This window comes from Aquarana catesbeiana, linkage group LG10, assembly GCF_042186555.1.
Source record: "Aquarana catesbeiana isolate 2022-GZ linkage group LG10, ASM4218655v1, whole genome shotgun sequence".
In the NCBI taxonomy this organism is placed as follows: domain Eukaryota; kingdom Metazoa; phylum Chordata; class Amphibia; order Anura; family Ranidae; genus Aquarana; species Aquarana catesbeiana.
Genome location: NC_133333.1, coordinates 108,346,110 through 108,372,664, shown reverse-complemented (window position 1 = coordinate 108,372,664; position 26,555 = coordinate 108,346,110).

The window sequence follows — 26,555 nt, the reverse complement described above, 5'->3', positions numbered from 1 at the left end:
TGCGCCATCTTCCCCCACCCAGACTGACTCCATGACTGACATGCAGGTGAGCTCCCGCGGTCGTTCCCCCTCCCAGGAGGCTCTGAGCAGCTCGCAAGGTGATTCCATAGCCTCTCTCAAGCCTCCCTTTGCTCGGGGGATGGCTGGGACTTAGAGACACAGATATGAGCCCTGCATTCCTATATTAGATCCCTGCCCACGAAGTCTGATTTTGAACAATGTGTAACATGTATTAAAAAGACCTATAGGCAGGAGATCAATGAGCTCAAGAAGGATCTGGGTGTCCACATGGAGGATATTGAGAACAGCACAGATGGCCTCTGCAATGCTTTGCAATCCCATGAAGAGACCTTAAACTCCCGCACTGTCATGAGCCAACAGATTTTGTACCAGCAAAATGACATTGAAAATAGGAACCGCCGCAATAACATCCGCATACGGGGTATTCCAGAATCAGTCAATCATAAAGATCTTGCTTCGGCAGTGATGGACATTTTTAACCAGCTGCTGCAGAAACCTAGGGATGCACCTTTGGAGCTTGACAGAGTACACAGGACCTCGGGCCTGAGGAATCCAGATTCTTTCTTTGTGCGTGGCACCTTTTTCAGGGTGCATTTCTACAAAATCAAGGAAGAAATTATGCAAATTGCCAGCACGCAAGACTCCATTCTCTTCAACGATGTTTTCCGTTCATGCTCCTACCAGATCCGACTCACCAGTCTCTGGTCCTGCAACGTGCCCTGAAACCGCTCACGCAGTTGCTCCAGGAACTTCATATAAAATATCAGTGGAGATTCCCCTTCCAACCCCGGGTACATTATGAGTGTAAGGCGGCTATATTCCGCATGATATGGGGGACGTACCGAAATTTCTCAGTACACTGGAACTGCCTCAAGTATCTCTGCTAGACATGTGCTCGCTGAAATTTTTCGTTTCGGAATTTCGTTTTCGTCCAAAAAATAAATGTATTTAGTTACTCCCGAAATTCATTTTTATTTATTTAGTTTTTCGTTAAAAATTGCATTTGTCCGAAAATCCAAATGAATTAAGGTCGAATCTGTCATTGAAGGCTTACGTGTACATTTCCGGTCTAATTTTCCGCCTACAAGCTAGCTGTAGTAGAATTCTAATGTTGTATGACTAGTAATAATTATATTTTTTAATTATTTTACTAGTCAACCAACATTATAATTTTTCTATAGCCTATGGGCGGATGCATTTGACCTGAAATGTACGATTGCAGCGTCGTTCAGTTTAGCTGCTCCGTCGAATCTTCTTAGAACTTTCAACAGACACCATAAGCCAAAGATTTGACATTTGTATGTTTTTCGTTGCTTTGTCGAATCTTCATCGTTCATGTTGAATGGTCTACTCTACCCCAACAGTCAGCCAACTTTCACATTCATTTCTCAATCACCAAGTGCAATGGCTGGCGCGGCATCCGACGTTGTGTCAGATATTGATATGGCATTATAATATAGAATCTATAATGATAAATCCCCCCCCCCACAACACGAACAGCCTCTGAGGCTATCACAACACTAGCAACACTAGTATCACTATCAAGTTCACAACACTAACACAATAGCAGCTGATTATTATGAAAAAGTTTGATAGACACAGATTGTTATTGTCAGCATCATGTCGAATCTCCTATCTATATTGAACTGTTGTCGCAACGAAAATAAAGCATTTGTTTATGTCGGATCTTTCGGTTTTTGTATTCTGCACTTTCGTTATCATTTGTTAAAACGATAACTAAAATACCTGAAATTCGGATGAAAATGCATTCGGACGAAAACGAATGCACATGTCTAATCTCTGCCAGATTGGCCATTTTCCACTGCAACCCTGGGCCTTCCCTTCCTTCCTCAATGGCAACGGCAAGGCAAGCAGAAGCGCACCAGATCATCCTTCCGAAGGTCCCCTGATGACTGCCACCCCTGGAACTCGTGTTTATTTCCACTTACTCTGGGTGCCTTTTCAGGTTTGGAACTTCTCCTACCCTGGGGCTGAGCTTATGCTCTCCACATGCGACCCTGCTGGATTTTTGTCCTGGGTCTCCTTGGATGCCAATAATGGTTATTTTTCTTTAATAGTTTAGTCCTGTTGTTCCTTTATCTATGCTTCTTACTGTATTTGATGATGTGCGTAGTCCTTATTTTTTCCTGCCATGATATCACAGCGGTCTTGCAAGACACTACTTCAGGAAAGTATAGTTTTATACAGTTCTATTTTGTATATATATGTGTATATTCTCCCCAAAATGTTGCACTAACCCATTATTCCTAAATGTTTGAGGATCTCTAATTTTTTTTTCCCTTTGTTTATTATTATCCCGTGGATGGCTGGGATTGGGGGCTGTTTTGTGTACCTTCCACGACCCCCCCCCCTTACAGGGCCTTGTGATGCACTGTTTACTGATTAGACAGTGTTGTTATTTTTGGATGTATTTACCTTTGATTTTGAATGCTATTATGCCACCTAGTGGTCTATTTTATCTAAATTACTGGTGGTCTCCCTTTCTCATACGTTTACATCTTCTCTTACCCAGTCAATGGCATAAGGGACACCACCTATCTGCTCGATGTCTTTCTCCTCTTTTCTCTATCTTGTTTCTGTTCTGCTTTCTCTCTCTATTTCCTCTAGCACTTTCTGTCTTAAGCTCCCCCGTGACCCGACATTGTGTTTTTTTTTAGGGACTTCTCATATTGGTTTGTCCCCTCAACCCTTTACAATAGTAATGGCAGTACATAGCCCTGTTTCTTTCACTTCTTACAACTGTAGAGGTTTTAACACTTCAGAGAAGCAAAGCCAAATACTCTATCATTTTTATAAGACACGTACTAAAATCTTGTTTCTGCAGGAAACTAATTTCTGCTCTGATAGTATCACATCTGTGGTCCTCGACAGAATGATCTCTTTTGGTGGTCCCTGTTTCATATTGGGAGGAGATTTTAAAGTGGCTCTTTCCCCTAAAATGGATACTTCATCTGGTAAGTCTTCTGTTGCCCATTCTGCATTGACGCACATTAAATCACTTCTACACGACGCACACCTAGTGTCATGGTTATGCAATAGAGTTTGTTTGTCAGCTTACCTGTCTCCATGTGTTCATCTCCAAAGACCAGCTGTCTCTCACCTGACTGCTTTTATTAACTCTCCTCTAGCATGGCTCCACCCCAGCTCCTATCAGAGAACTCTATATTAACCTCTGCACTGCAGGTCAGCCCTGCTGATCAACCTTTGTGTGTTTGGCTTCCTGTTCCTGCCTGCCGTGTGCTGTACGTTTATTTCTGTTACCGACCTTGGCGTGTTCTATACTATTCCTTTCTGCTTGTGACCCTGACCTTTTGGCGTGTCCCCGACTATCCCTGTTTGCCTGTGACCCTGAACCTTGGCGTGTACTCTGTTGTCCTTGTCTGCTTGTGGCCCTGACCTTGGCTTATTCCTTTACTATCCCTATCCTTCTGTTGCCTACTGTGGGTGTGAGCTGGGGGACCCTGGGGGTCGCAACCTTGAGCCAGTTGCAGCCCAGTCCATCCTCACCACTAGAGGCTCTGGTGAACACCTGCTGGCTCTTAGACTTAGTGACCCAGGGAATTCTACGCTCTAACCCCAGTGGGTTCCGTGTTGGTGTTCCAGCGGCCCTGCCTTCCTTATACCCAGATTCGCATCCGCAGCAGTCAGCCGTAGGGTCCACTGCCTTGCGGTGCACTCCTGATCCCAACGGTGTGCATCTGTCACCTAGCCTCAAGGTGACCTGACAGCTTGATCAGCCATGGACCCGGCTGACGTGCCGCTTCCTGCAGCCGATCCATTGCAGGGCATAGTTCGCAGACTCAAGACCCAGGAATCTAATCAGACTCAGGTGATGCTATACCTTAAGGATCTGGCTTCCTGCTTCGAGCAGCTCCAGGCCTCCTTGGGAAGCCCGAACCTGCAGCCTCAAGTACAATTAGCAGCTGCACCTATCGCACCAGTCGCAGCCACACATTCATATTTACTGCCAGCTCCGTCCCGTTTCTCTGGGGACTCCAAGGCCTGCAGAGGCTTCCTCAGCCAATGCACCATTCATTTTGAGCTCCAGCCTCAAAACTTTCTGTCTGATCGGGCTAAGGTAGCCTATATCATTTCCCTCCTCTCTGGTGAAGCTTTAGCCTGGGCTGCCCCCCTGTGGGAGAAGAATGACCTGGTGGTTTCCAGCCTGTCGGACTTCTTGAAGCTTTTTCGTAATATCTTCGAGGAGTCAGCTCAGGTTTTTTCAGCAGCTAGTGCCCTTTTATGCCTTTGCCGAGAATCTTGTTCAGTGGGACAATATGCGCTTCAGTTCCGTATCCTCACAGCTGAATTAAGCTGGAATAATGAGGCCCTGGTCGCAACCTTTTTACATGGCCTCTCTGACCGAGTGAAGGACGAATTAGCAGAAAGTGCCATCCCCGCCGGTCGGGACGATGTAATTTCCTTGTGCAATCAGATTGACATTCGTTTCCAGGAGAGGTCCCTAGAAAAAAAAGACGCCAGCACCCTCTAGGTCCTAGTCAGCCAGAACTCTTCCCCCGTCGCTCTGTGGAGCATCCTCTGCCTGCTGAGGAAACGATGCAGCTGGGCCGGACTAGACTAACCCCCGAAGAACGTGCTAGACGCAGAACTCTAGGCTTGTGTCTTTATTGTGGGGGCAAGGGTCATTTTTGTGACTCCTGCTCGCTTCGTCCGGGAAATGCTCGGGTCTAATACATTTGGAAGGTGACGAATAGAAGACTGTGTTTAAAACTAGGGAGGGGCATTACAAATACCTGGTTATGCCTTTTGGTTTGTGTAATGCTCCAGCTGTGTTCCAGAACTTTGTCAATGAAATCTTCAGGGATCTACTGTACCAGTTTGTTGTCATCTATCTGGATGACATTATCATCTTTTCTGAAAATCTGCTTGCTCACAGAAACCATGTCCGCACCGTTCTTCAGCGCCTTAGAGAGAATAATCTCTATGCCAAGCTGGAGAAATGTTCCTTTGAATGTCCTGAGGTCCTGTTTCTGGGATGTTTTGTTTCTAGTTTGGATCTTCGCATAGATCCCGGAAAGGTCTCGGCCATTACCAACTGGCCCCTTCCTGCTAGCCTCAAGGCCACACAGCACTTTCTTGGCTTCACAAATTATTATAGGCAGTTCATAAGGAATTACTCTTCCATTGCCGCGCCTATTATCGCTTTAACCAAGAAGGGTGCGAATGCCAAAGACTGGCCTCCCGAGGCTGTCTCTGCGTTTCACGATCTGAAACAGGCCTTTGTTTCTGGACCTCTCTTGAGGAGACCAAATCCTGGGGACCCATTTTTTATTGAAGTAGACGCTTCTTCGAAGGGGGTGGGAGATGTGCTTCTTCAGTTCTTTGAGAAGAGACGTCAACCATGCGCGTTCTTCTCCAAAAAATTTTCTCAGGCAGAGAGAAATTATGCCATTGGTGATCGGGAACTTCTCACAATTAAATTGGCGTTGGAAGAGTGGCGTCATCTCTTGGAGGGTTCCCCTCACTCCATTACGATCTTTACTGATCACAAGGATCTACAATACCTACAGAATGCTAAACGTCTGAACCCCAGACAGGCCAGGTGGAGTCTCTTCTTTTCTCGTTTTAAATTCACGATTACGTACAAACCTGGTTCCTGCAATGGTCGGGCTGATGCGCTCTCTAGGTCATTTGACACTTTGGACGAGGAGTCCACCCCTGATCCTGAGCCGATCATTCCGACCTCATGCATTGTTGCCCATTCTACCACCCTGGAATCAAAAATTCCTCCTGGCAAGACCTTTGTTCCCACGGAGCTAAGAGCTAAGATCCTCCGTTGGGGACATGATTCCAAGGTGACAGGTCATGCTGGGTTCCTCCGATCCTTCCTGCTCATCAGTCGTCTCTACTGGTGGCCTAACCTCCGCTCGGATGTTAAAGAGTACGCTAAGGCTTGTCATGTCTGTGCACAGTCTAAATCTTCCACACTAGCCCTTGCTGGTCTTCTCATGCCCTTGCCCATTCCTAAGGAGCCCTGGTCTCACATCGCCATGGATTTTATCACCGATCTTTCACTGTCGGAGAATAAGACAGCCATTTGGGTGGTAATCGATCGGTTCTCCAAGATGGCTCATTTTGTTCCTCTTCCTGGTCTCCCCTCTGCCTCTGCCTTGGTTCCCATTTTCGTACGAGAGATTTTCCGCCTTCATGGTGTTCCTTCCCATGTCATTTCGGACAGGGGTGTTCAGTTTTCCCGTTTTTGGAGAGCCTTTTGCAAATCCCTCAACATTACCTTGGATTTTACCTCTTCTTACCATCCCCAATCCAATGGCCAGACTGAGAGGGTTAATCAGGAGTTGGAGGTCTTTCTCCGTACCTTGGTCTCGGCTCATCACGATGATTGGGCATCACTACTTCCGTGGGCAGAGTTCTCCCACAATAATCATGTCAATGTCAGTTCTCAGAAAACACCCTTTATCACTGTTTATGGAAGACATCCTCAACTCCCTCTTCCTATGACCTGTTCTTCCGACATTCCAGCCTTGGCTACTGTTCAGGAATCATTCAATTCCATGTGGGCTGACGTTCATGATTCCCTCCAGAAAGCTGCCAACAAATTCAAGAGTTTTGCTGACCGTTGCAGGCGTAAGCCGCCTTCTCTTCAGCCAGGAGACAAAGTCTGGCTCTCCACCAGGAACATCAAACTCCGGGTTCCTTCTCTCATATTTGCCCCAAGATTCATTGGTCCGTACACCATAACTTCTAAACTGAATCCGGTTTGTTTCAAGCTCCAGATTCCCAAAAGCCTCAAAATCTCTAACTCCTTCCATGTTGCCCTTCTGAAGCCTCTAGTCCTCAATAAGTTCTCTCGTCCTCTCTCTACCACAGCGCCGGTCTCTGAGGATAATCAGGAGTACGAGGTTAGCCAAATTTTGGATTCCCGACTCTGTAGAGGCATTCTCCAGTACCTCGTGCATTGGAAGGGGTTTGGTCCTGAGGAGAGGTCGTGGATCAAGGCTTCTGAGGTCTTTGCACCTCGTCTGTTGAGGAAGTTTCATTTGAAGTTCCCCTCTAAACCTGGTCCCAGGAGGGGAAGGGGTAGGGCTCGTAAGAGGGGGGTACTGTCATGGTTATGCAATAGAGTTTGTTTGTCAGCTTACCTGTCTCCATGTGTTCATCTCCAAAGACCAGCTGTCTCTCACCTGACTGCTTTTAATAACTCTCCTCTAGCATGGCTACACCCCAGCTACTATCAGAGAACTCTATATTAACCTCTGCACTGCAGGTCAGCCCTGCTGATCAACTTTTGTGTGTTTGGCTTCCTGTTCCTGCCTGCCGTGTGCTGTACGTTTATTTCTGTTACTGACCTTGGCGTGTTCTATACTATTCCTGTCTGCTCGTGACCCTGACCTTTTGGCATGTCCCCGACTGTCCCTGTTTACCTGTGACCCTGAACCTTGGCGTGTACTCTGTTGTCCTTGTCTGCTTGTAGCCCTGACCTTGGCTTATTCCTTTACTATTATTATTCCCTATCCTTCTGTTGCCTACTGTGGGTGTGAGCTGGGGGACCCTGGGGGTTGCGACCTGGAGCCAGTTGCAGCCCAGTCCATCCTCACCACTAGAGGCTCTGGTAAACACCTGCTGGCTCTTAGACTCCACGCCCCAGGGAATCCTACGCTCTAACCCCGGTGGGATCTGTGTTGGTGTTCCAGTGGCACTGCCTTCCTTATACCCAGATTCCCATCCTCAGCAGTCAGCCGTAGGGTCCACTGCCTTGCGGTGCACTCCTGATCCCAACGGTGTGCATCTGTCACCTAGCCTCAAGGCGACCTGACACCTAGGAGATGTCTGGCACACTCAACCTTCCTTGGAGAGGGACTACAGTTACTATTCGGTCGCTCACAACTCATATAGTCGCATTTTTTTTTTTTGTGTTCCAATCTCTTTTAGATGTTCCCGTACGAACATCTCTCGGTAATCTTCTTTGGTCGGACCAAGCCCCTGTACACCTTGCTCTAGATCATTTACCCGAATCCTGTATGGGTTTTTCTTGGTGTTTGAATGACAATCTGCTCAAGGACTCCCCCTGTGTTGCTGACATTAAATTAACCATCCGGAACTTTGTTTTGGACCATAGGTCTGACACGAATCCCCTGACACAGTGGGAAAGCTTGAAACATGTTATTCAGGGTGTCTTTATTCAGCATGGTTCCCGACTAAAGATTGCCCGTAAGATGGAGATGCTCTTGGTCTCTACTATTGCTTCACTGGAGACTACACATAAGCAGAATCTGAATTCTGCTGTCTATGTGGATCTCTCCAATGCACCCTGTGACTTACTCCAATTGCTTGACTCTCATTCCCTCATTGCGCATCACAAAGCTCGCAACTATCATTATCCCATAGCTAATAAATGCCAACATTTAGCAAGGGTACTCCACCCACGCCCACCGCGCCGCCCCTTAGAACTTATTCATAACTTTGCCCAACAGAGGGTATGTAACACTCAAGGCATCTCAGACGCCTTTAGCCAGTATTGCTCTTAATTATATAATATATCCCAACGTCCAGAGCGGAAGTAACCTACCTCCCCACTCTCTGATATGTCATCCTGTATTTTGGAAACTGCTCTGCCCACCATAGATCCCGTAAAACAGATTTGGAGAAACCCCTGTCAGACTCAGAGTTTTTGGGTGCCATCAAGGGTCTGAAAGCGGGCAAATGTCCTGGATGTTTTTTCGCCCAGATCCTATAAACTTTTTATTCCGCGTCTAGCCCTTTTGTTGGCTCGGACTCTTATTGCCATCGATGGCTCTCACTTCCCATCCACAGAGTTGTAATCTGCTAATATTTCTATTCTCCCCAACCCTTCTCAATTTAGCAGTTATAGGCCTATCTCTCTCCTAAACCTAGACATAAAACTTTTTGCGAAAGTTTTGGTCAACCGATTGTCCCACCTCTCCCATCATCGGTAATTCATAAAGATCAAGCCGGTTTTGTCCCTGGCCAGAAGGCTAGAGACAACACCACAAAAACTATTCATCTAATCTCGTATATACAACAGCACAAACCAAAGGCTTGTTTATTGTCTTTTGACTGCGAAAAAGCGTTCTACTGGGTTAATTGGCAATTTCTACGCTTATCTGTGGTCCAGATTGGACTCAGTGTGACTTTTGTTGACAAGGTCATGTCCTTATACTCTCGGCCGTCAGCGTCGGTACTGGTCAATGGTACCTCCTCCACATGAACCTTTCCATATATCAAACAAGATACGACAAGGATGCCCTTTGTCCCTGTTGCTTTTTGTCATTGTGATAGAACACCTAGCCCATGCCATTCGCCAGAATGACTCCATTGTTGGTATCCAAACTCCTTCCTTTCACCACAAGCTTTATCTTAATGCTGACAACTTATTAGTGTAGTTACAACAACCCCACGTATCCCTACCGTCGCCCTTGCATGAATTCCGCCACTTCGGGGAGTTTAGCAATTTCAAACTAAATATGTCCAAAACATAGGCCCTTAATATCTCGCTCCTTGTGGCCACTATCTCTCAACTACGCTCAATTTTTTCTTTTCAGTGGTCGCCTAAGGGTATATCTTATCTAGGTGTCATTATCCCTGCCAACCTTTCCAACTTATATTCTCTGAATTACCCTCTGCTGTTAACATGTATTCAAAAGGATTTAGCCTCTTAAAATCCATCTTCTCTACCCTGGTTTGGACGTATTAATGCGTTAAAAATGGACACTCTACCAAAATTGCTTTACCTCTTCCAGGCGGTCCCTATCCTAGTGCCCAAGCAGTTTTTTTTCTTTGCGTTCATTGTTCATACGCTTTATTTGGAATAGAGGCTTATCGTGCATTCGCTATACACTGCTCACTTTCCCAAAGCTTCAGGGCGGGTTAGGACTTCCGGACTTTGAATTATACCATAGAGCTACTGTCCTGGCATGGTTGTTGGAATGGTTCCCCCAACCTTTTCCAAGGCCTTTCTCCTGTTGACCTTAGGGCTCTTCACTGGGGCTACAAGCGAGACCTTCATAGGCTTCAATACTTGTCCCCTCTGACTCTTGTCGCCATATATTTGTGGTATAAAAAGGTCTTCAGGGTCTCTTATCCTCGGACCAATCCCCTTTAACATCATTATTTGACAACCCTATGTTCCCTCAGGGAGTGGGAACTCCCACAATGGGGGGGTTGACACAATTGGCTTGGCCAGCAGCGCAGTCTTTTGTTCATATCAATACTGGGCAACCAGTTGTTCCCCCCTGAGTGGCAGTGACTGGCTCACTGCCATCCACCTGTCTTCTTTCTGTACAGGACTATTCGTTTCCACTCAAATACACCCCTCCCTGACCAAGTATGAACAACTGTGTTCCCTCTCTGAGATGCCCAGACATCTACTCTCTTAAATTTATAAATTACTTCATGCGTTGATGCATGATGGACTTCCTCTGTATACCAGAACATGGTCCGCGGCCTTGGGGAAGGAGCTTACGACTGCTGATTGTCAGACTTCCTTTCCTTTTACTCACAAATCCACGATTCCTTGTTATGCACAGGAAAATAATTATATACTCCTCTCCCAATGGTACAGGGACCCTCTCTCATTGCATAGCATATTCCCTTCTGTACTGGCCACTTGTTGTTTTGCTTTCGTCTATCTAGCAAGTTTACTCTGTGGTATAAGCAAGGAAGCTGAGATTTCTGCAGTGTGTAACTTGTGCTTTTACTATACAAAGATACTGTACATACAAAACTATTACAATCTTAGGAATACAATACAAGACTGACAGATCTCTATAACAAGCAAAATGCCTATAAAATGAACAGCCTATAGTCTATATCAGTACAAATACACTTAAAAGTTACCATATTTATCGGCGTAAAACACGCACATTCATTTTAAGAGGGAAGTTTCAGGAAAAAACTTAAATTTTAAATAAGAAACTTTGAAGCAAAATAAGAGTCAGTGTCCATCTGCAGCCTCGCCATTGCCATAAATGCAGCCTGATCAATGCCCATCTGCAGCCTCAAGTGGCATCAATACAGTACCATCAATGCAGCAGCCTCACAAGTGCCATCAATGCAGCAGCCTCACCAGTGCCATCAATGCAGAAGCCTCACTATTGCCATCAATGCAGCAGCCTCACCATTGCCATCAATGCAGCAGCCTCACCAGTGCCATCAATGCAGCAGCCTCACCACTGCCTTCAATGCAGCAGCCTCACCATTGCCTTCAATGCAGCAGCCTCACCATTGCCATCAGTGCAGCCTGATCGATGCCCATCTGCAGCCTAGAGGGGACAGGGTGGGGAACGAGCGCCGACAGAATAGATACAGTGAGAATCTCCTATGATAGACAGAACAGTGGTCCAATGGCGGCCCAGGAGACGGGACTTCCTATTACAGAGGCCGCCAAGTAAACAGGAGATTTTCACTATATGTAATCTGACAGTGCTTGTCCCGCCCCCCTCCCTGTCCCCTCTGAGATAGCTAAAATTGAAGTATTGGCGTATAACACGCACACGTTATTTGCACCTGATTTTCAGGGTCAAAAAGTGCGTGTTATACGCCAATAAATACAGTACTTATCTTCTGTTACTGTATGTTCGTGATCTCCATTGGCAACGATTTTTCGGGAGCATCAGGCACTGTTCTTCTATTATGGGTGGCTTGCTTCTGGTGTTACAGCATGAGGATGTGTGTGTGTGTCTCCCTACTCACCCCTTTTATGTGTCAGGCTGTTTGCCATAGTTATCAAACAGCAGAAAACATGCCTGTTTACTGTAGCTGTAGAAACAATGGACTGTTGAAAACTGTATCTACGTACAAAAATGCTATCTACGTACCATTGTCTACTCAAACCAAGACAGTAATTTAACAGCCATTCTTTCAGTTTGAAAGCTGAAATAATCCCAAACAAGTAATATCTTACTTGTTTACTGTAGCTATAGAGTCAATAGCCTGTTAATTGAACACTAAATTGAATACAACAATGATATCTACCCCCATTGTATAAAACAGCATTTGTTTGAGAAATCTACTCAAGCCAAAAACTGACAATATCTCTATGACCAACCACTATTGTGTAATGTTATGTCCCATGTATCAAGTCTGATTAATAAAAAAAATCATATTGTAACAAACGCAACATATTCCGCCCTATTTTTTTTTTCCTTTCAGACTCACTTCATTACTATGAAAACTAATTTTCCTTGTCAAAAGAAGTTTATTGAGTATACAATATTATAAAGATACATAAAGTAAGTTTACAAGGATCTATAAAGTAAGCTCATTGTTTTACAGTAGGGTTTATATAGGTAAATATCATGAAATTTCAAATATTAAACATTGGGTTCACGTAAACCTAAATTAAAAGATATATAACATTTCCTTAGTTACTTTTGTAGGTATTTAAATGATTTATACCTACTATACATATTGTTTACAGGTAGAGTGTATATAGGTCAAATAAATTCTGATAATGAGCTTTAATCGTAAGGTGGAGAAAAGGAAAGAGAAAGAAGAAAAAGGGTAGAAAGGTAGAGGTATGGTCCACAAGGTTGTCCCGCTCGTCAGTTTATTATTCTTTTTAGTTCTCTTTGAAGCCTTAGAATGGGTATCTCTGTAAGTCATTTAATCTGTTACCATGGCAACAGGACAGAGTCATTGAAATTTGACAGGAACTGTTGTTTTATCCAAGGATGCCAAAGTTTTTCAAATTTTGGAATTTGATTTTGATCGATGGCTACCATCTTAGCATGGGACATTGTATTATTCATTCTGTGAATTGTTTCTGCTAGTACCAATGTAGGAGATTTCCATGCCTTGGCCACTGTTTGTTTTGCAGCCGTTATTAGTTGGATCATATGTTTGAATTGAGAGAGTGTTAACCATTCCGGTTTTAGATTAAGTAAAGTTATATATGGATCTGGTTGTATTATTTTTTTAAATATTTTAGATGCAATCACGAAGACTTCCTTCCAGAAGGTTTGGATTACTGGGCACGTCCACCATATGTGTAAATGTGTGCCTATTTCTGGGCATCCTCGAACACAAAGAGCTGAGGTATTAGGTGAATATTTTGCCACTCTAGCGGGTACAAGGTACCAGCGAGTTAGGACTTTATAATTTGTCTCCAGTGCTAAGATGTTGGGTGAAGATGACTTAGATGTGAGCCAAATGTTAGACCAGTCCGTGTCTTCTAAAGTTCGTCCCAGGTCCTCCTCCCACCTCTGAACGTAAGAGGGTCTATTAAGATTTACTACTCCATAAAATCGATTATAAAGTGATGAAATTGTACCTTTAGCAAATGGATCTTTTGTACAGATTGATTCAAAAATGGATAATTGGAATAATGGTGTATCCTCCTTTAGGAATGGTGTATAGAAATTTTTAATTTGGAGATATCTAAATATCTCAGAGTTTGGTAGATCATATTTTTCTCTAAGCGGTGGGAATGAAAGGAATGATTTAGATGCTATGAAGTCATTTAGTGTCTGAATGCCTGATGTTGTCCAAGCTTTAAAAGAATTTGGGTAGATCCATGCCGGATAAAAGGCCGGATTTCTGATAAAAGAAAGGAGAGGATTGTGTGGAGATTGTAACTGATATTTGGTTTTTAGTTTATCCCAGAGAGATAAGAAGTGTTTAGTTATGGGATTATGAATTTTAAAGCGGTCTTTAGGATCAAGCCATAACAAGTTTGATATTAATAGAGGGTCATTTTCTGAAGCCTCTATAAATACCCATAATGGGATTTCCTGTTTTGCATGGTATTTGGACAGACTGGCCAAATGTGCTGCTCTGTAGTAGTTAGTAAAATTAGGGTATCCCAGGCCTCCTTTATTTTTGGGAAGATGTAGTGTGTGTATAGGTATACGTGGTTTAGAAGAGCCCCATATAAACGAAGTTGCTCTTTTTTGTACTATTCTCAAAAAATAGGAAGGAATTGGAATAGGGAGGACTCTGAATAGATAAAGCAATTTGGGTAGAATAGTCATTTTGATTGCATTAATCTTCCCTATCCAGGATAAAGGAAGTTGCGACCATTGTTTTATTAGATTTGTGATCTGTCTTAATACAGGAGAATAATTGGTTGAGAATAAGTCAGAATGAGATGCTGTTAAATGAATTTCAAGATATGGGATTGATTTTTCTGCCCATGTGAATGGGAGTGCAGCCCTAGCCGGGATCAATTCCATGTTTGTGGGCGAAATATTAAGCACTAGGCATTTCTTAGGATTAATCATAAGGCCGGATAGGGCTGCAAATCCATCAAGAGCTGGTATTAAGTTAGGACCAGAGACCTGTGGTGATGATAGAAAAAGTAATATATCGTCTGCAAATATACATAATTTGTGTGTAATACCTCCTACTTCAATGCCAGTTATAGTTTGGTTTGTTCTGATGTATTGGGCCATGGGTTCGAGTATAAGGGCAAATAATAAGGGAGATAATGGGCAACCCTGTCGGGTACCTCTTTCAATATTAAAGGCATCAGATTTGTATCCAGCATATTTTATATAGGCTTTGGGTTTATTATATAATGCTTTGATCCATGTTAAAAAGTGGGGTCCAAAACCCCATTTTTGTAATGAATATTGCATATATTGCCAGGATACTGTATCAAATGCCCTCTTAATATCGAGAGATAGAAAACATAAAGGGATTTTCCGTTTTTTTAGCAATATGTGCCAATAACACTGCCCTGCGTATATTATCGCCTGCCTGTCTATTTGGCATGAAGCCTACTTGATCTCTATGTATTGATTTTCCTATAATGCTATTGAGGCGTTTTGCTATTATTTTTGCTAATAATTTAATATCAAGGTTTAACAGAGAGATAGGCCGATAATTCACACAGGAAGTATCATCAGAAAGGGGTTTTGGGATCATACAAACAATTGCCATTAATGTTTCTTGCCGAAAAGAATGTCCTTCTAGAAGTTTGTTAAAAGTTTCAGTGAGAATGGGAGAGAGTATTTCTGAGAATGTTTTATAGTATAAAGCCGAGTAGCCGTCTGGGCCTGGTCTTTTGTTAAGTTTTAGGTCTTTTATGGCGTTAGCAACTTCATCTATAGTTATAGGCTCATCCGAACTGCTTTTTTGATTCTGAGACAACTCAGGTAAGGTTATTTTTGAGAAGAAGGATTCAGCCTCTGTAGGATTAAATTCATTGTTTGTCTTGTATAAAGTTGCGAGGTGTGCGTGAAATTTATGGACTATTTTAACTGGTTTACAAGTATAAACATTTTTTGATAATTTCAAACGTATTGGTTTGAAAGATTTGTTAGTTGAATTTAACGCCCGTGCCAAATATGAGCCTGGTTTGTTTGTATTCATGTAGAAATTGTGTTTGGAGCGTTTGAGGGATTTATCAACTGACTCAGTGAGAAATAGATCGTATTCCAATCTAGATTTTTCCAGATGAGATTTTGTACTCTGAGATGGATTATCTTGGAATGATATGTAGGCTGCATTAAAATTGAGTTCTAGTTTTTTTGCTAGATTTTTGCGTTCCCGTTTAAATAGTGCCATTTGTCTTTGTATTGTACCACGCAAGACAGGCTTATGAGCTTCCCACAGTGTTATTGGGGAAATGTCTGTTGTATTATTAATTGTTATGTATTCCTTTAAAGCTTGTTCAATGGCCATCTGATGTAGTGGGTGTTTGAGCATTATGTCCGGTAAGTACCACGTTGGGTCATGCGCTTTTGGTATGGCTGAGGCTATAGTAGTGTATACTGCATTATGGTCAGACCACGGAATCGGAATTATATCTGATGCAATAATTTCTGGTATCATTCCTATTGTTAGAAAAATATGATCTATTCTGGTGAAGGTTTGATGAGGGTGCGAGAAATAAGTGAATTTCTTTTTCATTGGGTTACTTTCTCTCCACGAATCTACCAGATTGTATTTGGAAAGAAGTTGAGGAAAAGGTAATCTAGAGGTTATTTTAGATGGTGTAAAAGGTGATTTATCTAAAAATGGGAGGAGGACCTGGTTCGAATCCCCACACATTATCACTGTTCCTATTTTGTGTGTATTAATCACTTGTAATATATGTGAGAGGAATGGTGTAGGTTGTTTGTTAGGAGCGTAGTAGGAAATCACCGTGATTGCTGTATCCATTATATAACCCATGAGTATCAGGTATCTACCTTCTGGGTCTTTATTTCTGATGATAAGGTGAATGGTGTGGATCGGTGAAATGCAATTAGAGTACTCCTTTGTTTGGTACAGGCAGAAGCCGTGTAAATTTGTTGATAAAAAGGAGAAATATATTTTGGAGTAGAATCTTTGGTGAAGTGTGTTTCTTAGAGGCATACTATGTGAGCCTTCTTGTTATGGAAAGTACGGAAGGCTTTGGTCCTTTTTTGAGGGACATTTATTCCCTGAACATTCAGGGAAAGTATATTCAGTGGTGCCATGGTAACAGATCAAATAGTTTTGACTTACTTTTTGTTATGCAGAGCTGACTGCGCAGATCAACCTGTGTGGACTGAAGAGATGAAAAGATAGGAAAGAAACCAGTGAATTCTGGAGTAAAGAGTAAACAAAAAACATATGAGATTAGATGATACATTGTATAAATTATTTTTTGCAAGTAATCACAATTTACCCATGAAAGAGAATAAATATCTCTCTCAGGGGAATAAGTGCCTTTGTCACACTCCCACATAATATGGTTGGGAGAATGAGGAGGGCTAATGGGGGTACACGGATCTTCCGCTTACAGGAGAGAAGTGCTATGTCAAAAGACATCAAAATGATGATTCTTTAATTGGAGTGCAGAATATAGTTTTTGTTGAAATTATTTATTCCAGGGTGGTTGTATAGGGTTAGTTTTGCCCTAGGCTAAATAATTCAGTTAGAAAGGTACTGTTAATAACTTTGGTATTGATGAAGATGGTTTGAATTATTTTGGGATTTTAACCCTTTTAGAGTAAACAATTACATATTTTATTCATATGTAACTGTTTAGATATGTTAACTCCTAAAATTGAGGTTGTATTGCTTCAGATTAGAATAAACAAAAACATAGTTCTAGGAACTAGTTAGGTAATAATATATTTGTTTTAAGAAAAGAAAGAAAAAGCTTCCATTACTTCTGGATTATTGAACATATTTGTCCTAAAAAGTAATAAATCTATTGTTATCACCTGAAAATATATAACTGAACAAGAATTTCCTTGTTTCACTTATATATTCTAAGGCTATATGAATCAGAAGTAATAAGAAATATAACTGGAATGTAACATGATCCCACACAGTGTGTGACTATCAGAATGCAGTTACATTCAGTTATAAATACAGGTTTTTTTTATAGAGAACCATCTCTTAGTATAATAAATGAAGAGATATCAGGAATTAGGATGTCAGTCCATTGAATCTTCTTGGTCCATGGATGATGTGGCATAACGGCCTCTTTTGTGAGAATGATGATTCCCATTTTGTTCTGATATTTTCTGGGTGCTGCCTGAAGGTGAAGATGATGCCATTCTTCTGCATGTGGGAGAGTTGCTGCTTGTGGGTTCTGTCAGATTTAATTTTAAAAGGGTTTGTTGTAGTTCATCTGCTGATCTGCTTCTGTAAATTGTACCTTGGTAGTTAAATCTGACTGAAAAGGGGAAACCCCATTGATACATAATGTTGTGGCGTTGCAGTTCCATTAGTTGGGGTTTCATGAATCGTCTTTTAGTAATAGTAAGTTGGGATAGGTCAGCAAAAATTTGATAATTGTGTCCTTGAAAATTAAGTTCCTTTTTTTCTCTTGCAGCAATTAGTATTTGTTCTTTCGTTCTGTAGTAATGAAATTTTGTGATTATATCACGTGGGGGTCCATCTTTCTTTTTGGCTGTGAGGGCTCTGTGTACTCTGTCCAGTTCTAAACGTTCAATAGGGATATCTGGCTTTAGTTCTTGTAATAGAGCAGTAATAGTAGATTGCAGGTCTGTCACAGTTTCAGGTATTCCCCTTATGCGCAAGTTTGAACATCTGGCTCTATTTTCATAATCTTCGAGCTTAGTTTGAAGTATTAAATTCTCTTCTTTTAATTGTTCCAATTCTGTTATATTTTCTTGGGTTGTAATTTCAATTTCATCCATTTTTATTTCTAAGGCTGCGGTGCGGTTTCCCAGCTCTCTTATTTCTTTGGTTAGGCTGTTTGTTATTTGGTCTGAGGTTTGTTTTAAAGCCTTATGAAGCATCTTTTCAAATTGTAATAATATTACTGGGGATGCTGAGGAGGCTTGTGGAGAAGTTTGTGAGAGGATTTGTTCTGTATCTGACTCAAATGGAGAGTCTTGCTGTGACATTTTCTGTCTGTGAGAGCGCCCTGGTGCTGTATATTGTGAGGTGACTGGAGCTGCTTTAGTTGCAGTGAGTGCCTGTGAGCTCTTTGTGAGGTGATTTTTATTTCTGCCACGGTTTCCTCCCAGTACCATTTTTCCTGCCCAAACTTTCACAGTTTGTTCCCTGGGGCAAAAAGGTTCAAATGGATACCTTTTGAGCCTGCAGGCTCCGCTTTGTCCTTCTCTTCTCTCCTCAGCGGTGTGGAGCTCTAACAATGCATGTCTGCCCTGCTAGACTCCGCGCATGCACCCCCATGAAAACTCATTTTAAACATTAATTTTCCTTGAAAGCAACACCTCCCATTTCTGTCACTGAGAAGGTGTTTCAGTCTTTAACTAAAAAAGTTCATTAGAAAGTCCATTCTAAAGTTCTTTAGAAACAAGTCCAGGCTTGTAATACGTCAAAGGCCTTGCTCTCCACAGCTCTTGCGATCTTCCGTAATTCCTTCCATCATGTAACCACTTTTCTCTGGTCTTCCTATGGATCAAATCCGAGACAGCCTGTGGAGTGGAAAACAAAGCGGATTATCTGTTCCTTCTAATAATACATAAACAGTAGATCCAGGCCCTTCAGCTAAAATCTCTCCTCTAAGTGGCAGGGGCGGATCCAGAGTCTAGTCTCGGGAGGAGCACTGCCAGAAAATATTTTTTTTGGGGTACATCTATCGGGGAAATGGCTGGTGTTGGCGCTTCAATCATCATGGCACCATGGTTGTTATGGTGTCAGGATGATTGAAGCGCATTATTACTATAATTACATTGTTATAAAAAATTAAATAGTTTAACTCACCATAATGCAGAATCAGTGGGAGCCCCGAGTGTGTCACTTGCCACGTCACCTGTCACCAGATGCAGATTGTCACTTGCCACGTCACCTGCCACATGTTGCGGATTGTCCCTTTCCACGTCGCCTGTCACCAGATGCAGATTGTCACTTGCCACGTTGCCTGCCACGTTGCGGATTGTCACTTGCCATGTCACTTGCCACGTCGCCTGCCACATGTTGCGGATTGTCACTTGCCACGTCACCTGTTACCAGATGCAGATTGTCACTTGCCACGTCGCTTGCCACATGTTGCGGATTGTCACTTGCCACGTCGCCTGTCACCAGATGCAGATTGTCACTTGCCACGTCGCCTGCCACGTTGCAGATTGTCACTTGCCATGTCACTTGCCACGTCGCCTGCCATATGTTGCGGATTGTCACTTGCCACGTCACCTGTCACCAGATGCAGATTGTCACTTGCCACGTCGCCTGTCACCATATGCAGATTGTCACTTGCCACGTCGCCTGCCACTTTGCGGATTGTCACTTGCCATGTCACTTGCCACGTCGCCTGCCACATGTTGCAGATTGTCACTTGCCACGTCACCTGTCACCAGATGAAGATTGTCACTTGCCACCTGCTAAGGTGGTCTCTTGTGTCCCAGAGACAGGCAGCAGAGAGATGATGTAATCTCTCTGCTGCTGCAGCTGCCTGCATGGTGGGGGGGAACTGCAGGGATGCAGGGCGGGTGCCGGGTGGTGAGAGATGATGTCATCTCTCTGCTCCCCCGCGCGCCGGCTCCCTGATCGGCCAGCAGGCAGCAGCCCGCCCACAAACACATTGAGCGGCACATGTTAGCGGCGGCTCTCTCTCTCTCTCTCACCTATGGATCCCTCACTCACAGAGCCGCCCAGCGGCTCTCTCACTCACGGAGCTGCCCGTATCCTCTTTCACTCACGGAGCCGCCTAGCGGCTCTCTCACTCACGGAGCCGCCCGGCTCCTCTTTCACTCACGGAACCGCCCAGCGGCTCTCTCACTCACGGAGCCGCCCGGCTCCTCTTTCAGTCACAGAGCCGCCCAACGGCTCTCTCACTCACGGAGCCGCCCGGCGGCTCTCTCACTTACGGAGCCGCCCGCCGGCGGGCTCTCTCTCACACCCTGCTCTCACAGTCACCCGCATTTCTCGGAGGGGGCAATTGCCCCCTTGCCCCCCCTGGATCCGCCCCTGCTAAGTGGCTCTTGCCTGGATATCTGGCTAACACTTTGCCCCCTGCCTGTACCCACTTCTGACCCTCCCAAAGAACATCAATAGGGAGGAGAGGAAATATATTGATATTTCCCAGAAGATCACTGCTGTTTATTTTGGAAGATTTGCTGTTATGTAGCCTCACTTTCCCCTCTTGCTAAGAAGTATCCACTAACCAGTCAGAGTCCCAACCACTGTCTTGAAGCTCATCTGTCAATGCAAATGTAACTTCAAACCTTCCTGCCAGATTCCCTCTCATTCCTAGATAGGCTTCAGCTTCAGATACGTCACTCTTGGTTTCTATGTCATGGGAAGCAGTAACAAGGTATCTGCTAAGCCTTGTTCTTTCAGGAACCTTACATAAATACTGAACTCTGCACTCCAGCTGTGGAATCTGTGCCCCAGCCCCTACCATCCTCTCATATGGTGTGCTTTTGGCTATTGGCATAGAATTTAACAACATGACTGCCTGTGCGAGGACCCGATCCCACCCCCTTAGTGTATATGTGGGTGTAAGTTTGCGTATCTGGTCCTTCAATAGCCCGTTGTATCTCTCAATCAAACCAGCTGCCTTTGGATGGTATGGGATGTGGCACAACCAGTACACTCCAGAAGCTTTGGCCCACTGCTGTACTGTTGATCCGGTGAAGTGTGAGCCGTTATCACTTTGCACTTGTTTGGGACAACCATAAACAACGACAAGTTTCTGGAGCAGTTGAAGCGTTGCGGCTTGATCTGCACGTTTGCAAGGATGAACAAGCATAAGTCCTGAATAGGTGTCCACTGCAGTGCAACAATATCTCAGTCCATTGTTTTTCCGGGGCAGGGGACCAATGAAGTCAATCTGCCAGATCTCTGCAGGCCTCTCACCCCTCTTAATCGAAGTGGAGTACTTATGCAATGGCCATTGTTGCACTTCTCCACACACTGTACAGTTCCCTATTACAGTCTTTATCATGTCCATGGATATAGGCAATCCTCTCTGCTGTGACCATTCATATGTTTCTTTCTGCCCCAAATGTCCAGATTGTTTGTGGGCCCAGTTGGCCAAGTTCATCAAGACAGGATCAATTGGCACAACTGCCTTCACTTTGGCGATTTCATCTGCAACTCTGTTATAATTCTCAAAGTCTGGGACTAGGGGCACATGTGCATCAACATGCCCCACTTTTATGGTGCGGGAGTGAGCTTCCTTCCAGATGTAGTCCCATACTTCCTTGCCTCCCCACACCACCTTTCCATGAATCATCCATTCATTGGACTTCCACGTGGGCATCGAAGTTGTCAGTCCTTTAAAAACTGCCCAGCTGTCAGTGTAGATAGTGACATGGGAAGAAGGATCCTCCTGAAGAGTCATAACCACAGCTTTTAACTCTGCATACTGACTGGACCCTCCAATTCCGGTCTCCTGCAGGACTGTGTCTGTACTTGGGTTGTAGGCTGCTGCTGTCCATTTACGTCCAGACGAGGTGACTATGGCTGAACCATCAGTGAACCACGCTGACTCTTTCATGTCTTCTGACAGAGACTCAAAGGGTGGAGCCTCTTGAATGGGGGATGACTGCAGCACAGGAATTTCTTCTTCTGGCCGGGTGCTGGTAAAAGTGACAAGCCCTGCCAACTGTTTTGAAATGTCTCTAACATCCCCAGCTGCAATACCCCCTCTTTCTTGAAGGTACCACTTCCATTTCATCAGTGTCTGGTTCTGGGCTACAGCTGCCCTAGTGGTCAGTCCAATATCTCTCACCCATCCTGCTATTGGCAATGCAGTATGGATGGTGACTGTGTCCTTTCCTGTAATGGTCTCTACATGTTGAAGTGCTGTGTAGGCCCCAAACAGGTACTTCTCTACGGACCTGTATCTCTTCTGTGCCCCTGTCAGTTGTTTGGACCAAAATCCAATGGGTATTGCTCTCAGTCCTTTCTTTTCATTTGGCTGCCATAGACTCCAAGATATGGTACCATTCTGCTCTACTACATCTAGCTGAAATGGTACTCCTTGTCTCACGGGTCCTAATCCCTGATGCTGCAAAATAGCTTCTTTAGCAGCAAGGAATGCAGTCCGCTGCTCTGAACCCCATGAGAACTCAGTCTTTTTTCTGGTGATATTATATATAGGCCTCAGAATCAGTCCAAGATGTGGGATGAACGATCTCCAGAACCCCACAACTCCAATGAACTTCTGTGCCTCCTCTTTGGTAGTAGGGGGCAACAGAGCCTGGATAGTTTGCACAACTGTTTTTGGAATTTTCCTCTGCGGCCCAGTCCACATCATTCCCAGGAATTTCACTTCTGTGGCAGGTCCTTGGACTTTGTCTCTGTTGACAGCCCACCCTCTGTTCTCCAAGTGCTCTATCAGCAGGTGCAGTGCTTCAGTTACATCTGCTTTTGTTCCAGAGATCATGATTTCATCAATGTAGTGGAACACAGCGACTTTCAAACTCAGGGTACTTAAATCTCGGGCAATCAGTCCATGACAAATCGTTGGAGAATGAACATAATCTTCAGGAAGCACGGTGAAAGTGTACTGGTGGCCGTCCCACACTATAGCAAACTGGTCTTGACACTCTGGGTCTATTAAAATTGAAAAGAAAGCTTTAGCCAGGTCTATCACAGCATGATATTCTCCTGCATTTTTAGCAATTTTCTCAACAATTGAGATCATATCTGGTACAGCTGACTTCAATGGAGGTGCCACTTTGTTTAGACCTCTGTAATCCACAGTCATTCTATATGTCCCATCAGGTTTTTTTACTGGGAACACCGGAGAAAGCACTTACAGCAGGTCTAGGGATCCCTACGGCTATTACAGGAGACTCACCTTCCCTTCATAAAGGTTAGGGAACCTCCCAATCCCCTTTTCTGATTCTCTTTAATTCCTCCCCAGGATAGAGGGATTTGGGTTCATGTTCAGTTTTGGGAATTGGTTTGGGGCTAACAGGAGGGGTCTGTTCTGTTTTCTCTAAGTCCAGGCTGCTGTTATCTTCACTAGGAGTAGTGTTTCTAGCCCTGACAGTTTTCCCTACTAAATGTTTCCACCTCTTCAGCATTTCTGCAGTAGAAATCTCATCTATCTCATCTTTAGGTACTCCTGCCTTTAATAGGTCCACCCACATTTGTTTCCTAGAAATAACTAGCCTGGTTTTCTCTGCACCTCCTGTCTTCTCTACCCCATTCCCTTTCTTCTCTGTTCTTTTCTGCTTGTATTCTTCCTGTCTGGCCTTGACCTTATCTACTGCCCTGACAGGTTTTGTTTTAGTCTCCTCTAGCTCCCCCAACTGGCTTAAGAGGGTTGTGGCTTCATGAATCTTGCTGTTTAATCCCAGGCCCCCCAACAAGGACAATAATGGAGCCCTGAGATTAAATGGCGCAGACTTCATCAGCTTAGAGCACAGAGCAGACGTAAAGGGTTCCATATCTGGACCAATCCATTCTGGAAACGTATTTAATCCAGTTATACAGCCCATCTCACGTAATCTGGAAATACCCTCTCCTATTGATCTCCAGGAGTAGGTATTTTCCAGGTCAGTAGGACTAGCGTATACTCTGACTATTTCATCTCTCATGAGGTCCAACAGTGAAAAATTCATGCTAAACTCTCGGGCTTTTCGCATTGCCTGACGCAATTTTGGATCATGGGTTAACACTCCCATAGTCACTGCTTCCTTACCTGACAAAACAACACTGTCTGCCCCTTCATCCCTTAAGTGTAGGAGCCAGGTCAATAGGGGCTCCCCAGACCTTTGTTTGTATTGTTTTGCCAGCTCATGGAGTTCAGTTTCTGTAAACTCCCGTACTTCTTCAAATTCAACATCTCTGGGGTTGCAATAATGCACCTCCCCATCTGCCATATCCTCTCTATCATGCTGCCATTTCCTATGCTTAGTAATGAGAGGTCTGGCATACTTTTTCTTTCGCACTAGCAGATCATCATGCAAAATATCAAACTCTATCTCCTCATGCTCACTATCATTTAAGGAAAGCACATCCTCACAATCCCAATTTTGGGATGTGACAATGACACGTACCCTGGCTTTACTACCCTGTTTACCCGAAAATAAGACCTAGCGTGATTGTCGGTGATGGCTCCAATATAAGCCCTACCCCTCAAATAAGCCCTAGTTAAAGTCCTTGTAGGTCTTATTTTCAGGGTAGGGCTTATTTTCGGGGAAACAGGGTTGGGCTTATTTGGGGGGTAGGGCTTATATTGCAGCCATCACCGACAATCACGCTAGGTCTTATTTTCGGGGAAACAGGGTAACAGGTTTATGGCCCTTTCTTTTCCTTAAGGCATTAATTGATTTGGTCATGAGGGCTGCACACTGCTCTTGCAAATCATCAGCCCGACTAGCAGTTGAACGCACACACTCTGAAGCAACTGCTAGCTGGTCTTTTAATACCTTAACTTCTGCCTCTGCCTTCTCCCTTTTCTGTGATTCAGTGTAAATAGCATTAAGGAAATACCAGCCCACTGTGAACACTGTCCTCTTCTCTTTTTTACTTAAGTCCAACCCCTTAAGGCTAAAATCTACAAAATGATGTGAGACTTTATCACCCCAAGTCAGCTTCAAGGGAGAAGCATACTTCACAAATTCTTTAGCAAGAGGCTCCCATTCATTGTCTCTGGCCCAGATAGGTAAGCTGCACACTTCCTACTGTCCACCAGAACCCTCTGCAGCCTTGCTTTTCCTAAACAGCTTATGCAGCATTTTACCTAGCACAAGCTACACAACACACTACAGAAAAAACAGGTCTGCTTCAATTGAACTATAGCACAGATTACGGACGAGCCCCCAAAAATGTTTTGCTTTCGTCTATCTAGCAAGGTTACTCTGTGGTATAAGCAAGGAAGCTGAGATTTCTGCAGTGTGTAACTTGTGCTTTTACTATACAAAGATGCTGTACATACAAAACTATTACAATCTTAGGAATACAATACAAGACTGACAGATCTCTATAACAAGCAAAATGCCTATCAAATGAACAGCCTATAGTCTATATCAGTACAAATACACTTAAAAGTTATTTATCTTCTGTTACTGTATGTTCGTGATCTCCATTGGCAACGATTTTTCGGGAGCATCAGGCACTGTTTTTCTATCATAGGTGGCTTGCTTCTGATGTTAGAGCATGATGGTGTATGTGTGTGTCTCCCTACTCACCCCTTTTATGTGTCAGGCTGTTTGCCATAGTTATCAAACAACAGAAAACATGCCTGTTTACTGTAGCTGTAGAAACAATGGACTGTTGAAAACTGTATCTACGAACAAAAATGGTATCTACGTACCATTGTCTACTCAAACCAAGACAGTAATTTAACAGCCATTCTTTCAGTTTGAAAGCTGAAAGAATCCCAAACAAGTAATGTCTTACTTGTTTACTGTAGCTATAGAGTCAATAGCCTGTTAATTGAACACTCAATTGAATACAATAATGATATCTACCCCCATTGTATAAAACAGCATTTGTTTGAGAAATCTACTCAAGCCAAAAACTGACAATATCTCTATGACCAACCACTATTGTGTAATGTTATGTCCCATGTATCAAGTCTGATTAATAAAAAAAAAATCATATTGTAAAAAATGCAACACACTTGGAGATGTGCTTCGATGGAGGGGAACTATTTAGCTCAGCGAAGCTGGCCCCCCTACAATCAGCACAAATAAAAACTCAAGTGTGTTTCTTTAGTGCTACGTTTGTGCTGTTTTGTGCCGTAAAAATTTACATTTGTGCTGCTTTTATTTTTAAGATATTAGCAATTGTTTATGTCAGACTATGACATCACCTAGCCCCCCTACAACACCCAAATGACACAAAACTGGTCTCGTTGGTTAGTGCTACGTTTGTGCTGTTTTGTGGTGCTAAAAATTCCATTCTATCTTTTATCGTTTTTGCGTTATTAATGATTTATTAAAGGTCACCAAAGGTCAGTCAACCCCCCTACAACACCCAAATGACACAAAACTGGTCTTGTTGGTTAGTGCTACGTTTGTGCTGTTTTGTGCTGCTAAAATTTCCGTTCTATCTTTTATCATTTTCGTGTTATTAATGATTTATTAACGGTCACCAAAGGTCAGTCAGCCCCCCTACAACGCCCAAATGACACGAAACTGGTCTCGTTGGTTAGTGCTACGTTTGTGCTGGTTTGTGATGCTAAAATTTTTATTTGT